The sequence below is a fragment of the Ranitomeya variabilis genome, chromosome 2 (genome assembly GCF_051348905.1).
Source record: "Ranitomeya variabilis isolate aRanVar5 chromosome 2, aRanVar5.hap1, whole genome shotgun sequence".
Taxonomy (NCBI): domain Eukaryota; kingdom Metazoa; phylum Chordata; class Amphibia; order Anura; family Dendrobatidae; genus Ranitomeya; species Ranitomeya variabilis.
This window is the reverse complement of record NC_135233.1, coordinates 463,726,472-463,739,595: the sequence shown is the minus strand read 5'-3', so window position 1 is coordinate 463,739,595 and position 13,124 is coordinate 463,726,472. Positions and strand designations below refer to the sequence as shown.

Genomic DNA, 13,124 nt, shown 5'->3' with positions numbered 1-13,124 from the left:
AGGCTGTGTGGGGCTCATGCAGTGTATATAGGGAGGCTGTGTGGGGCTCATGCATTATATAGGGAGGCTGTGTGTGGCTCATGCATTATATAGTGAGGCTGTGTGGGGCTCATGCAGTGTTTATAGGGAGGCTGTGTGGGGCTCATGCCATATATAGGAAGGCTGTGTGTGGCTCATGCAGTGTATATAGGGAGGCTGTGTGTGGCTCATGCTGTTTATAGGGAGGCTGTGTGGGGCTCATGCAGTGTATATAGGGAGGCTGTGTGGGGCTCATGCATTATATAGGGAGGCTGTGTGTGGCTCATGCATTATATAGGGAGGATGTGTGGAGCTCATGCAGTGTATATAGGGAGGCTGTGTGGAGCTCATGCAGTATATAGGGAGGCTGTGTGGGGCTCATGCAGTATATAGGGACGCTGTGTGTGGCTCATGCAGTATATAGGGATGCTGTGTGAGGCTCATGCAGTGTATATAGGGAGGCTGTGTGCGGCTCATGCTGTATATAGGGAGGCTGTGTGAGGCTCATGCCGTATATAGGGAGGCTGTGTGGGGATCATGCAGTATATAGGGAGGCTGTGTTTGGCTCATGCAGAGTATATAGGAGGCTGTGTTTGGCTCATGCAGTGTATATAGGGAGGCTGTGTGCGGCTCATGCAGTGTATATAGGGAGGCTATGTGGGGCTCATGCAGTGTATAGAGGGAGGCTGTGTGGGGCTCATGCAGTGTTTATAGGGAGGCTGTGTGGGGCTCATGCAGTATATAGGGATGCTGTGTGAGGCGCATGCAGTGTATATAGTGAGGCTGTGTGGGGCTCATGCCGTGTATATAGGGAGGCTGTGTGGGGCTCATGCTGTATATAGGGAGGCTGTGTGGGGCTCATGCAGTATATAGGGAGGCTGTGTGGGGCTCATGCAGTATATAGGGATGCTGTGTGAGGCGCATGCAGTGTATATAGTGAGGCTGTGTGGGGCTCATGCCGTGTATATAGGGAGGCTGTGTGGGGCTCATGCAGTGTATATAGGGAGGCTGTGTGGGGCTCATGCTGTATATAGGGAGGCTGTGTGGGGCTCATGCATTATAAAGGGAGGCTGTGTTTGGCTCATGCAGTGTATATAGGGAGGCTGTGTTTGAATCATGCAGTGTATATAGGGAGGCTGTGTGGGGCTCATGCATTATATAGGGAGGCTGTGTTTGGCTCATGCAGTGCATATAGGAGGCTGTGTGGCTCATGCAGTGTATATAGGGAGGCTGTGTTTGGCTCATGCAGTGTATATAGGGAGGCTGTGTTTGGCTCATGCAGTGTATATAGGGAGGCTGTGTTTGGCTCATGCAGTGTATATAGGGAGGCTGTGTGGGGCTCATGCAGTGTATATAGGGAGGCTGTGTGGGGCTCATGCAGTGTATATCGGGAGGCTATTTGGGGCTCATGCAGTGTATATAGGAAGACTGTGTGAGGCTCATGCAGTGTATATAGGGAGGCTGTGTGGGGCTCATGCAGTGTTTATAGGGAGGCTGAGTGGGGCTCATGCAGTATATAGGGAGGCTGTATTTGGCTCATGCAGTGTATATAGGGAGGTTGTGTGGGGCTCATGCAGTATAGGTATGCTGTGTGAGGCTCATGCAGTGTATATAGAGAGGCTGTGTGGGGCTCATGCAGTGTATATAGGGAGGCTGCGTGGGGCTCATGCATTATATAGGAAGGCTGTGTGTGGCTCATGCAGTGTATATAGGGAGGCTGTGTGTGGCTCATGCAGTACATAGGGAGGCTGTGTGTGGCTCATGCAGTGTATATACGGAGGCTGTGTGGGGCTCATGCTGTTTATAGGGAGGCAGTGTGGGGCTCATGCATTATATAGGGAGGCTGTGTGTGGCTCATGCATCATATAGGGAGGCTGTGTGGGGCTCATGCAGTGTTTATAGGGAGGCTTTGTGGGGCTCATGCCGCATATAGAGAGGCTGTGTTTGGCTCATGCATTGTATATAGGGATGCTGTGTGGAGCTCATCCAGTATATAGGGAGGCTGTGTGGGGCTCATGCAGTATATAGGGACGCTGTGTGAGGCTCATGCAGTGTATATAGGGAGGCTGCGTGCGGCTCATGCTGTATATAGGGAGGCTGTGTGAGGCTCATGCCGTATATAGGGAGGCTGTGTGGGGATCATGCAGTATATAGGGAGGCTGTGTTTGGCTCATGCAGTGTACATAGGGAGGCTGTGTGGGGCTCATGCAGTGTTTATAGGGAGGCTGTGTGGGGCTCATGCAGTATATAGGGAGGCTGTGTGAGGCTCATGCAGTGTATATAGGGAGGCTGTGTGGGGCTCATGCAGTGTATAGAGGGAGGCTGTGTGGGGCTCATGCAGTGTTTATAGGGAGGCTGTGTGGGGCTCATGCAGTATATAGGGAGGCTGTGTTTGGCTCATGCATTGTATATAGGGATGCTGTGTGGAGCTCATGCTGTATATAGGGTGGCTGTGTGGAGCTCATGCAGTGTATATAGGGAGGCTGTGTGGGGATCATGCAGTGTATATAGGGAGGCTGTGTGGGGCTCATGCAGTATATAGGGAGGCTGTGTGAGGCGCATGCAGTGTATATAGTGAGGCTGTGTGGGGCTCATGCCGTGTATATAGGGAGGCTGTGTGGGGCTCATGCTGTATATAGGGAGGCTGTGTGGGGCTCATGCATTATATAGGGAGGCTGTGTTTGGCTCATGCAGTGTATATAGGGAGGCTGTGTTTGAATCATGCAGTGTATATAGGGAGGCTGTGTGGGGCTCATGCATTATATAGGGAGGCTGTGTTTGGCTCATGCAGTGTATATAGGGAGGCTGTGTTTGGCTCATGCAGTGTATATAGGGAGGCTGAGTGAGGCTCATGCAGTGTATATAGGGAGGCTGTGTGTGGCTCATGCATTATATAGGGAGGCTGTGTGGGGCTCATGCAGTGTTTATAGGGAGGCTGTGTGGGGCTCATGCCGTATATAGGGAGGCTGTGTTTGGCTCATGCATTGTATATAGGGATGCTGTGTGGAGCTCATCCAGTATATAGGGAGGCTGTGTGGGGCTCATGCAGTGTATATAGGGAGGCTGCGTGCGGCTCATGCTGTATATAGGGAGGCTGTGTGAGGCTCATGCCGTATATAGGGAGGCTGTGTGGGGATCATGCAGTATATAGGGAGGCTGTGTTTGGCTCATGCAGTGTATATAGGGAGGCTGTGTGGGGCTCATGCAGTGTTTATAGGGAGGCTGTGTGGGGCTCATGCAGTATATAGGGAGGCTGTGTGAGGCTCATGCAGTGTATATAGGGAGGCTGTGTGGGGCTCATGCATTATATAGGGAGGCTGTGTTTGGCTCATGCAGTGTATATAGGGAGGCTGTGTTTGGCTCATGCAGTGTATATAGGGAGGCTGAGTGAGGCTCATGCAGTGTATATAAGGAGGCTGTGTGTGGCTCATGCATTATATAGGGAGGCTGTGTGGGGCTCATGCAGTGTTTATAGGGAGGCTGTGTGGGGCTCATGCCGTATATAGGGAGGCTGTGTTTGGCTCATGCATTGTATATAGTGATGCTGTGTGGAGCTCATCCAGTATATAGGGAGGCTGTGTGGGGCTCATGCAGTATATAGGGACGCTGTGTGAGGCTCATGCAGTGTATATAGGGAGGCTGCGTGCGGCTCATGCTGTATATAGGGAGGCTGTGTGAGGCTCATGCCGTATATAGGGAGGCTGTGTGGGGATCATGCAGTATATAGGGAGGCTGTGTTTGGCTCATGCAGTGTATATAGCGAGGCTGTGTGGGGCTCATGCAGTGTTTATAGGGAGGCTGTGTGGGGCTCATGCAGTATATAGGGAGGCTGTGTGAGGCTCATGCAGTGTATATAGGGAGGCTGTGTGGGGCTCATGCAGTGTATAGAGCGAGGCTGTGTGGGGCTCATGCAGTGTTTATAGGGAGGCTGTGTGGGGCTCATGCAGTATATAGGGAGGCTGTGTTTGGCTCATGCATTGTATATAGGGATGCTGTGTGGAGCTCATGCTGTATATAGGGTGGCTGTGTGGAGCTCATGCAGTGTATATAGGGAGGCTGTGTGGGGATCATGCAGTGTATATAGGGAGGCTGTGTGGGGCTCATGCAGTATATAGGGAGGCTGTGTGAGGCGCATGCAGTGTATATAGTGAGGCTGTGTGGGGCTCATGCCGTGTATATAGGGAGGCTGTGTGGGGCTCATGCTGTATATACGGAGGCTGTGTGGGGCTCATGCATTATATAGGGAGGCTGTGTTTGGCTCATGCAGTGTATATAGGGAGGCTGTGTTTGAATCATGCAGTGTATATAGGGAGGCTGTGTGGGGCTCATGCATTATATAGGGAGGCTGTGTTTGGCTCATGCAGTGTATATAGGGAGGCTGTGTTTGGCTCATGCAGTGTATATAGGGAGGCTGAGTGAGGCTCATGCAGTGTATATAGGGAGGCTGTGTGAGGCTCATGCAGTGTATATAGGGAGGCTGTGTGGGGCTCATGCAGTGTATATAGGGAGGCTGTGTGGGGCTCATGCAGTGTTTATAGGGAGGCTGAGTGGGGCTCATGCAGTATATAGGGAGGCTGTATTTGGGTCATGCAGTGCATATAGGAGGCTGTGTGGCTCATGCAGTGTATATAGGGAGGCTGTGTTTGGCTCATGCAGTGTATATAGGGAGGCTGTGTTTGGCTCATGCAGCGTATATAGGGAGGCTGTGTTTGGCTCATGCAGTGTATATAGGGAGGCTGTGTGGGGCTCATGCAGTGTATATAGGGAGGCTATTTGGGGCTCATGCAGTATATATAGGAAGACTGTGAGGCTCATGTAGTGTATATAGGGAGGCTGTGTGGGGCTCATGCAGTGTATATAGGGAGGCTGCGTGGGGCTCATGCAGTGTTTATAGGGAGGCTGAGTGGGGCTCATGCAGTATATAGGGAGGCTGTATTTGGCTCATGCAGTGTATATATGGAGGCTGTGTGAGGCTCATGCAGTGTATATAGAGAGGATGTGTGGGGCTCATGCAGTGTATATAGGGAAGCTGCGTGGGGCTCATGCATTATATAGGAAGGCTGTGTGTGGCTCATGCAGTGTATATAGGGAGGCTGTGTGTGGCTCATGCTGTTTATAGGGAGGCTGTGTGGGGCTCATGCAGTGTATATAGTTAGGCTGTGTGGGGCTCATGCTGTATATAGGGAGGCTGTGTGGGGCTCATGCATTATATAGGGAGGCTGTGTGTGGCTGATGCATTATATAGGGAGGCTGTGTGGGGCTCATGCAGTGTTTATAGGGAGGCTGTGTGGGGCTCATGCCGTATATAGGGAGGCTGTGTTTGGCTCATGCATTGTATATAGGGATGCTGTGTGGAGCTCATGCAGTATATAGGGAGGCTGTGTGGGGCTCATGCAGTATATAGGGACGCTGTGTGTGGCTCATGCAGTATATAGGGACGCTGTGTGAGGCTCATGCAGTGTATATAGGGAGGCTGTGTGCGGCTCATGCTGTATATAGGGAGGCTGTGTGAGGCTCATGCCGTATATAGGGAGGCTGTGTGGGGATCTGTTATGACCCCAGTGGACAGGGTCTCAGAGGAACGTGTAAGTCTGCGAGATACAAAAATCCAGCTCATAGGGCTGTGGTAACTGGGTTGACCAAATAGCTACTCCTAACGCCAACACTAGAAGTAGCCGGGGATCATGCCTACGGTGATCGCTAGATGACTCGCGCCAGCCGGAGAATCTCACTACCCCTAGGAGAAGAAAACAAAGACCTCTCTTGCCTCCAGAGAAAGGGACCCCAAAGCAAGATACAAGCCCCCCACAAATAATAACGGTGAGGTAAGAGGAAATGACAAACACAGAAATGAACCAGGTTCAGCAAAAGAGGCCAGCTTACTAATAGCAGAATATAGCAAGATAACTTATCTGGTCAACAAAAACCCTATAAAAATCCACGCTGGAGATTCAAGAACCCCCGAACCGTCTAACGGTCCGGGGGGAGAACACCAGCCCCCTAGAGCTTCCAGCAAAGGTCAGGATACAGATTGGAACAAGCTGGACAAAAATACCAAACAAAACAAAAGCAAAAAGCAAGGAAGCAGACTTAGCTTGAAATACAGGAACCAGGATCATAGGACAAGAGCACAACAGATTAGCTCTGATTTCAACGATGCCAGGCATTGAACTGAAGGTCCAGGGAGCTTATATAGCAACGCCCCTGAACTAACGGCCCAGGTGAGGACAAAGGAAAAAACAGAAGCTCCAGAGTCAAATCACTAATGACCACTAGAGGGAGCAAAAAGCAAAATCACAACAGGGATCATGCAGTATATAGGGAGGCTGTGTTTGGCTCATGCAGAGTATATAGGAGGCTGTGTTTGGCTCATGCAGTGTATATAGGGAGGCTGTGTGTAGCTCATGCAGTATATAGGGAGGCTGTGTGGGGCTCATGCACTATGTAGGGACGCTGTGTGAGGCTCATGCAGTGTATATAGGGAGGCTGTGTAGGGCTCATGCAGTGTATATAGGGAGGCTATGTGGGGCTCATGCAGTGTATAGAGGGAGGCTGTGTGGGGCTCATGCAGTGTTTATAGGGAGGCTGTGTGGGGCTCATGCAGTATATAGGGATGCTGTGTGAGGCGCATGCAGTGTATATAGTGAGGCTGTGTGGGGCTCATGCCGTGTATATAGGGAGGCTGTGTGGGGCTCATGCTGTATATAGGGAGGCTGTGTGGGGCTCATGCAGTATATAGGGAGGCGGTGTGGGGCTCATGCAGTATATAGGGATGCTGTGTGAGGCGCATGCAGTGTATATAGTGAGGCTGTGTGGGGCTCATGCCGTGTATATAGGGAGGCTGTGTGGGGCTCATGCTGTATATAGGGAGGCTGTGTGGGGCTCATGCAGTATATAGGGAGGCTGTGTGGGGCTCATGCAGTATATAGGGACGCTGTGTGTGGCTCATGCAGTATATAGGGACGCTGTGTGAGGCTCATGCAGTGTATATAGGGAGGCTGTGTGCGGCTCATGCTGTATATAGGGAGGCTGTGTGAGGCTCATGCCGTATATAGGGAGGCTGTGTGGGGATCATGCAGTATATAGGGAGGCTGTGTTTGGCTCATGCAGAGTATATAGGAGGCTGTGTTTGGCTCATGCAGTGTATATAGGGAGGCTGTGTGTAGCTCATGCAGTATATAGGGAGGCTGTGTGGGGCTCATGCACTATGTAGGGACGCTGTGTGAGGCTCATGCAGTGTATATAGGGAGGCTGTGTAGGGCTCATGCAGTGTATATAGGGAGGCTATGTGGGGCTCATGCAGTGTATAGAGGGAGGCTGTGTGGGGCTCATGCAGTGTTTATAGGGAGGCTGTGTGGGGCTCATGCAGTATATAGGGATGCTGTGTGAGGCGCATGCAGTGTATATAGTGAGGCTGTGTGGGGCTCATGCCGTGTATATAGGGAGGCTGTGTGGGGCTCATGCTGTATATAGGGAGGCTGTGTGGGGCTCATGCAGTATATAGGGAGGCTGTGTGGGGCTCATGCAGTATATAGGGATGCTGTGTGAGGCGCATGCAGTGTATATAGTGAGGCTGTGTGGGGCTCATGCCGTGTATATAGGGAGGCTGTGTGGGGCTCATGCTGTATATAGGGAGGCTGTGTGGGGCTCATGCAGTATATAGGGATGCTGTGTGAGGCGCATGCAGTGTATATAGTGAGGCTGTGTGGGGCTCATTCTGTATATAGGGAGGCTGTGTGGGGCTCATGCATTATAAATGGAGGCTGTGTTTGGCTCATGCAGTGTATATAGGGAGGCTGTGTTTGGCTCATGCAGTGTATATACGGAGGCTGTGTGGGGCTCATGCTGTTTATAGGGAGGCAGTGTGGGGCTCATGCAGTGTATATAGGGAGGCTGTGTGCGGCTCATGCTGTATATAGGGAGGCTGTGTGAGGCTCATGCCGTATATAGGGAGGCTGTGTGGGGATCATGCAGTATATAGGGAGGCTGTGTTTGGCTCATGCAGAGTATATAGGAGGCTGTGTTTGGCTCATGCAGTGTATATAGGGAGGCTGTGTGGGGCTCATGCAGTGTTTATAGGGAGGCTGTGTGGGGCTCATGCAGTATATAGGGAGGCTGTGTGAGGCTCATGCAGTGTATATAGGGAGGCTGTGTGGGGCTCATGCAGTGTATATAGGGAGGCTATGTGTGGCTCATGCAGTGTATATAGGGAGGCTGTGTGGGGCTCATGCAGTGTATAGAGGGAGGCTGTGTGGGGCTCATGCAGTATATAGGGAGGCTGTGTTTGGCTCATGCAGTGTATACAGGGAGGCTGTGTGGGGCTCATGCAGTATATAGGGAGGCTGTGTGGAGCTCATGCAGTGTATATAGGGAGGCTGTGTGGGGCTCATGCTGTATATAGGGAGGCTGTGTGGGGCTCATGCAGTGTATATAGGGAGGCTGTGTGAGGCTCATGCAGTGTATATAGGGAGGCTGTGTGGGGCTCATGCAGTATATATGGACGCTGTGTGAGGCTCATGCATTGTATATAGGGAGGCTGTGTGGGGCTCATGCAGTATATAGGGAGGCTGTATGGGGCTCATGCAGTATATAGGGACGCTGTGTGAGGCTCATGCAGTGTATATAGGGAGGCTGTGTGAGGCTCATGCAGTGTATATAGGGAGGCTGTGTGGGGCTCATGCAGTATATAGGGACGCTGTGTGAGGCTCATGCATTGTATATAGGGAGGCTGTGTGGGGCTCATGCAGTATATAGGGAGGCTGTATGGGGCTCATGCAGTATATAGGGAGGCTGTGTGGGGCTCATGCAGTGTATATAGGGAGGCTGTGTGGAGCTCATGCAGTGTATATAGGGAGGCTGTGTGGGGCTCATGCAGTATATAGGGAGGCTGTGTGAGGCTCATGCAGTGTATATAGGGAGGCTGTGTGGGGCTCATGCTGTATATAGGGAGGCTGTGCTTGGCTCATTCAGTGTATATGGGGAGGCTGTGTGGGGCTCATGCAGTCAGGGCTGCCACTAGAAATTTCGGGGCCCCATACTGGCAAAATTTTCGGGGCCCCCTTGAGACTCCGCCCAGGCTCCACCCCAGCCCCGCCTCCACGCTCCACCCCTCAAACTGTCCACAGTCCCACCGCTCTCTCTTGGAAAAACTCCACTTCTCACCTATCACACATTAACCGTTCCCATCACCAGATCACACATATAGCCGACAGCTTTTGTTTTGGCCAAAAGATTTTTTAAGCCGCCACCATAACACGGTAGACACTTTTGGCTGGGCCCTACTCTACTGTAACCTATTAAATATTTGTTAAAATAAGCAATACAATTTAGGAATATTTTTATTTATGATGATGTGTGCAAAACTGTAAAGCGCTGCGGAATATGTTAGCGCTATATAAAAATAAAGATTTATTTATTTTTCAATTTTTAAAAGGACCAATAATATCACATACAAGGAACAAATACCGCAACACCATGTCCAGACCACATATTACCTCCAGTGACTGAATAATATAACATACAAGGAACAAATACCACCGCACCATGACCAGACACCATATTACCACCACATAGTGACTGAATACTACAATTTTGATCAGTAATTAAAAAAAGCACCATACTATCACCATAAGTGCCAGTATTCACAGGAGATCTGTACTTAGTATGCAGTGTCTGTGTACAGATAATACAGTGATCGCTGGTGACATTATATACAGGACCTCTGTATATAGTATACAGTGTATAGTGTCAGTGTATAGGTAACACTGACTCACCAGTGACGTCTTTAGGTGAAGTCCTTCATCTTTCATCCAGCACAGACCGCCATCACTTCATCCAGCCAGGGCTCATCTCTGCAGGAAATAACACAGTTATCTCGAGCTCCGCTTGTAGAACACATTACTTAATTTTTCCCAACTTCTACATTACACCACATGAAAAAAAAGAGGCGACATAGTGTCACTCTACACAGTAACAGGACCGCCCCGCCATTTACAACAGTGTCCTCAAAAAATAAAATAAATACATCACTGCAGTAATAATATCCCTAAATTAGTCCCTATGGTAATAATATTCCCCATCCTGGCCACCGTGTGTCTCATTCCTGGCGTCAGCCATATGTTCTCCCATCCTGCCCTCATGAGTATCCATTCTGCCCCATATGATGTCCCCATCCTGACCCATGATCCTGCACGATCTGTCTCCAATTCTGCCCCATCTGTCTCCAATCCTGCCCCATCTGTCTCCAGTCATGCCCCCATGTCTTTCATCCTGCCCCGTGTCTCCAATCATACCCCGTGTCCAGCGTTCTGCCCCCGTGTCCAGCGTTATGTCCCCGTGTCCAGCGTTCTGCCCCCGTGTCCAGCGTTCTGCCCCCGTGTCCAGCTTTCTGCCCCCGTGTCCAGCTTTCTGCCTCTTTGTCCAGCATACTGCCCGTGTCCAGCATACTGCCCCTGTGTCCAGCATACTGCCCCTGTGTCCAGCATACTGCCCCTTTGTCCAGCATACTGCCCCTTTGTCCAGCATTCTGCCCCTTTGTCCAGAATCTCCTCTGCCCCTTTGTCCAGCATCTCCTCTGCCCCTGTGTCCAGCATTCTGCCCCTGTGTCCAGCATCTCCTGTGCCCGTGTCCAGCTTTCTGCCCCTTTGTCCAGCATTCTGCCCCTTTGTCCAGCATCTCCTCTGCCCGTGTCCAGCTTTCTGCCCCTTTGTCCAGCATTCTGCCCATGTCCAGCATCTCCTCTGCCCCAGCGTGTCCAGCATTCTGCCCCTTTGTCCAGCATCTCCTCTGCCCCGCATCTCCTCTGCCCCCTTTTTCCAGCATTCTGCCCCTTTGTCCAGCATCTCCTGTGCCCCTGTGTCCAGCTTTCTGCCCCTTTGTCCAGCATCTCCTGTGCCCGTATCCAGCTTTCTGCCCCTTTGTCCAGCATTCTGCCCCTTTGTCCAGCATCGCCTGTGCCCCTGTGTCCAGCTTTCTGCCCCTTTGTCCAGCATTCTGCCCCTTTGTCCAGCATCTCCTCTGCCCGTGTCCAGCTTTCTGCCCCTTTGTCCAGCATTCTGCCCGTGTCCAGCATCTCCTCTGCCCCAGGGTGTCCAGCATTCTGCCCCTTTGTCCAGCATCTCCTCTGCCCCGCATCTCCTCTGCCCCTTTGTCCAGCATTCTGCCCCTTTGTCCAGCATCTCCTGTGCCCCTGTGTCCAGCTTTCTGCCCCTTTGTCCAGCATTCTGCCCGTGTCCAGCATCTCCTCTACCCCAGCGTGTCCAGCATTCTGCCCCTTTGTCCAGCATCTCCTCTGCCCTGCATCTCCTCTGCCCCCTGTGTCCAGCTTTCTGCCCCTTTGTCCAGCATCTCCTGTGCCCCTGTGTCCAGCTTTCTGCCCCTTTGTCCAGCATCTCCTGTGCCCGTGTCCAGCTTTCAGCCCCTTTGTCCAGCATTCTGCCCCTTTGTCCAGCATCTCCTGTGCCCGTGTCCAGCTTTCTGCCCCTTTGTCCAGCATTCTGCCCCTTTGTCCAGCATCTCCTGTGCCCCTGTGTCCAGCTTTCTGCCCCTTTGTCCAGCATTCTGCCCCTTTGTCCAGCATCTCCTCTGCCCGTGTCCAGCTTTCTGCCCCTTTGTCCAGCATTCTGCCCGTGTCCAGCATCTCCTCTGCCCCAGCGTGTCCAGCATTCTGCCCCTTTGTCCAGCATCTCCTCTGCCCAGCATCTCCTCTGCCCCTTTGTCCAGCATTCTGCCCCTTTGTCCAGCATCTCCTGTGCCCCTGTGTCCAGCTTTCTGCCCCTTTGTCCAGCATTCTGCCCGTGTCCAGCATCTCCTCTACCCCAGCGTGTCCAGCATTCTGCCCCTTTGTCCAGCATCTCCTCTGCCCTGCATCTCCTCTGCCCCCTGTGTGCAGCTTTCTGCCCCTTTGTCCAGCATCTCCTGTGCCCCTTTGTCCAGCTTTCTGCCCCTTTGTCCAGCATTCTGCCGCTTTGTCCAGCATCTCCTGTGCCCGTGTCCAGCTTTCTGCCCCTTTGTCCAGCATTCTGCCCCTTTGCCAGCATCTCCTCTGCCCGTGTCCAGCTTTCTGCCCCTTTGTCCAGCATTCTGCCCGTGTCCAGCATCTCCTCTGCCCCAGCGTGTCCAGCGTTCTGCCCCTTTGTCCAGCATCTCCTCTGCCCCGCATCTCCTCTGCCCCTTTGTCCAGCTTTCTGCCCCTTTGTCCAGCATCTCCTCTGCCCGTGTCCAGCTTTCTGCCCCTTTGTCCAGCATTCTGCCCGTGTCCAGCATCTCCTCTGCCCCAGCGTGTCCAGCGTTCTGCCCCTTTGTCCAGCATCTCCTCTGCCCCGCATCTCCTCTGCCCGTTTGTCCAGCTTTCTGCCCCTTTGTCCAGCATCTCCTGTGCCCGTGTCCAGCTTTCTGCCCCTTTGTCCAGCATTCTGCCCCTTTGTCCAGCATCTCCTGTGCCCCTGTGTCCAGCTTTCTGCCCCTTTGTCCAGCATTCTGCCCCTTTGTCCAGCATCTCCTCTGCCCGTGTCCAGCTTTCTGCCCCTTTGTCCACCATTCTGCCCGTGTCCAGCATCTCCCCCTTTGTCCAGCATCTCCTCTGCCCCTTTGTCCAGCATTCTGCCCCTTTGTCCAGCATCTCCTGTGCCCCTGTGTCCAGCTTTCTGCCCGTGTCCAGCATCTCCTCTGCCCCAGCGTGTCCAGCATTCTGCCCCTTTGTTCAGCATCTCCTCTGCCCTGCATCTCCTCTGCCCCCTTTGTCCAGCATTCTGCCCCTTTGTCCAGCATCCCCTGTGCCCCTGTGTCCAGCTTTCTGCCCCTTTGTCCAGCATCTCCTGTGCCCCTGTGTCCAGCTTTCTGCCCCTTTGTCCAGCATTCTGCCCCTTTGTCCAGCATCTCCTGTGCCCCTGTGTCCAGCTTTCTGCCCCTTTGTCCAGCATTCTGCCCTTTTGTCCAGCATCTCCTCTGCCCGTGTCCAGCTTTCTGCCCCTTTGTCCAGCATTCTGCCCGTGTCCAGCATCTTCTCTGCCCCAGCGTGTCCAGTGTTCTGCCCCTTTGTCCAGCATCTCCTCTGCCCCGCATCTCCTCTGCCCCTTTGTCCAGCATTCTGCCCCTTTGTCCAGCAT

General features: G+C 52.5%; 1 long non-coding RNA gene across 1 annotated transcript in view; it reads right to left on the bottom strand.

The window, feature by feature from the left end:
• LOC143806714 (uncharacterized) overlaps positions 1–10,171 on the bottom strand; it is a 50,664-nt gene extending 40,493 nt beyond the window's left edge. Inside the window, exon 1 of the long non-coding RNA XR_013221550.1 lies at positions 9,792–10,171. This is a non-coding gene — a long non-coding RNA (uncharacterized LOC143806714). The remainder of the gene's footprint in view (positions 1–9,791) is intronic.
• Positions 10,172–13,124: the final 2,953 nt, after the last annotated feature.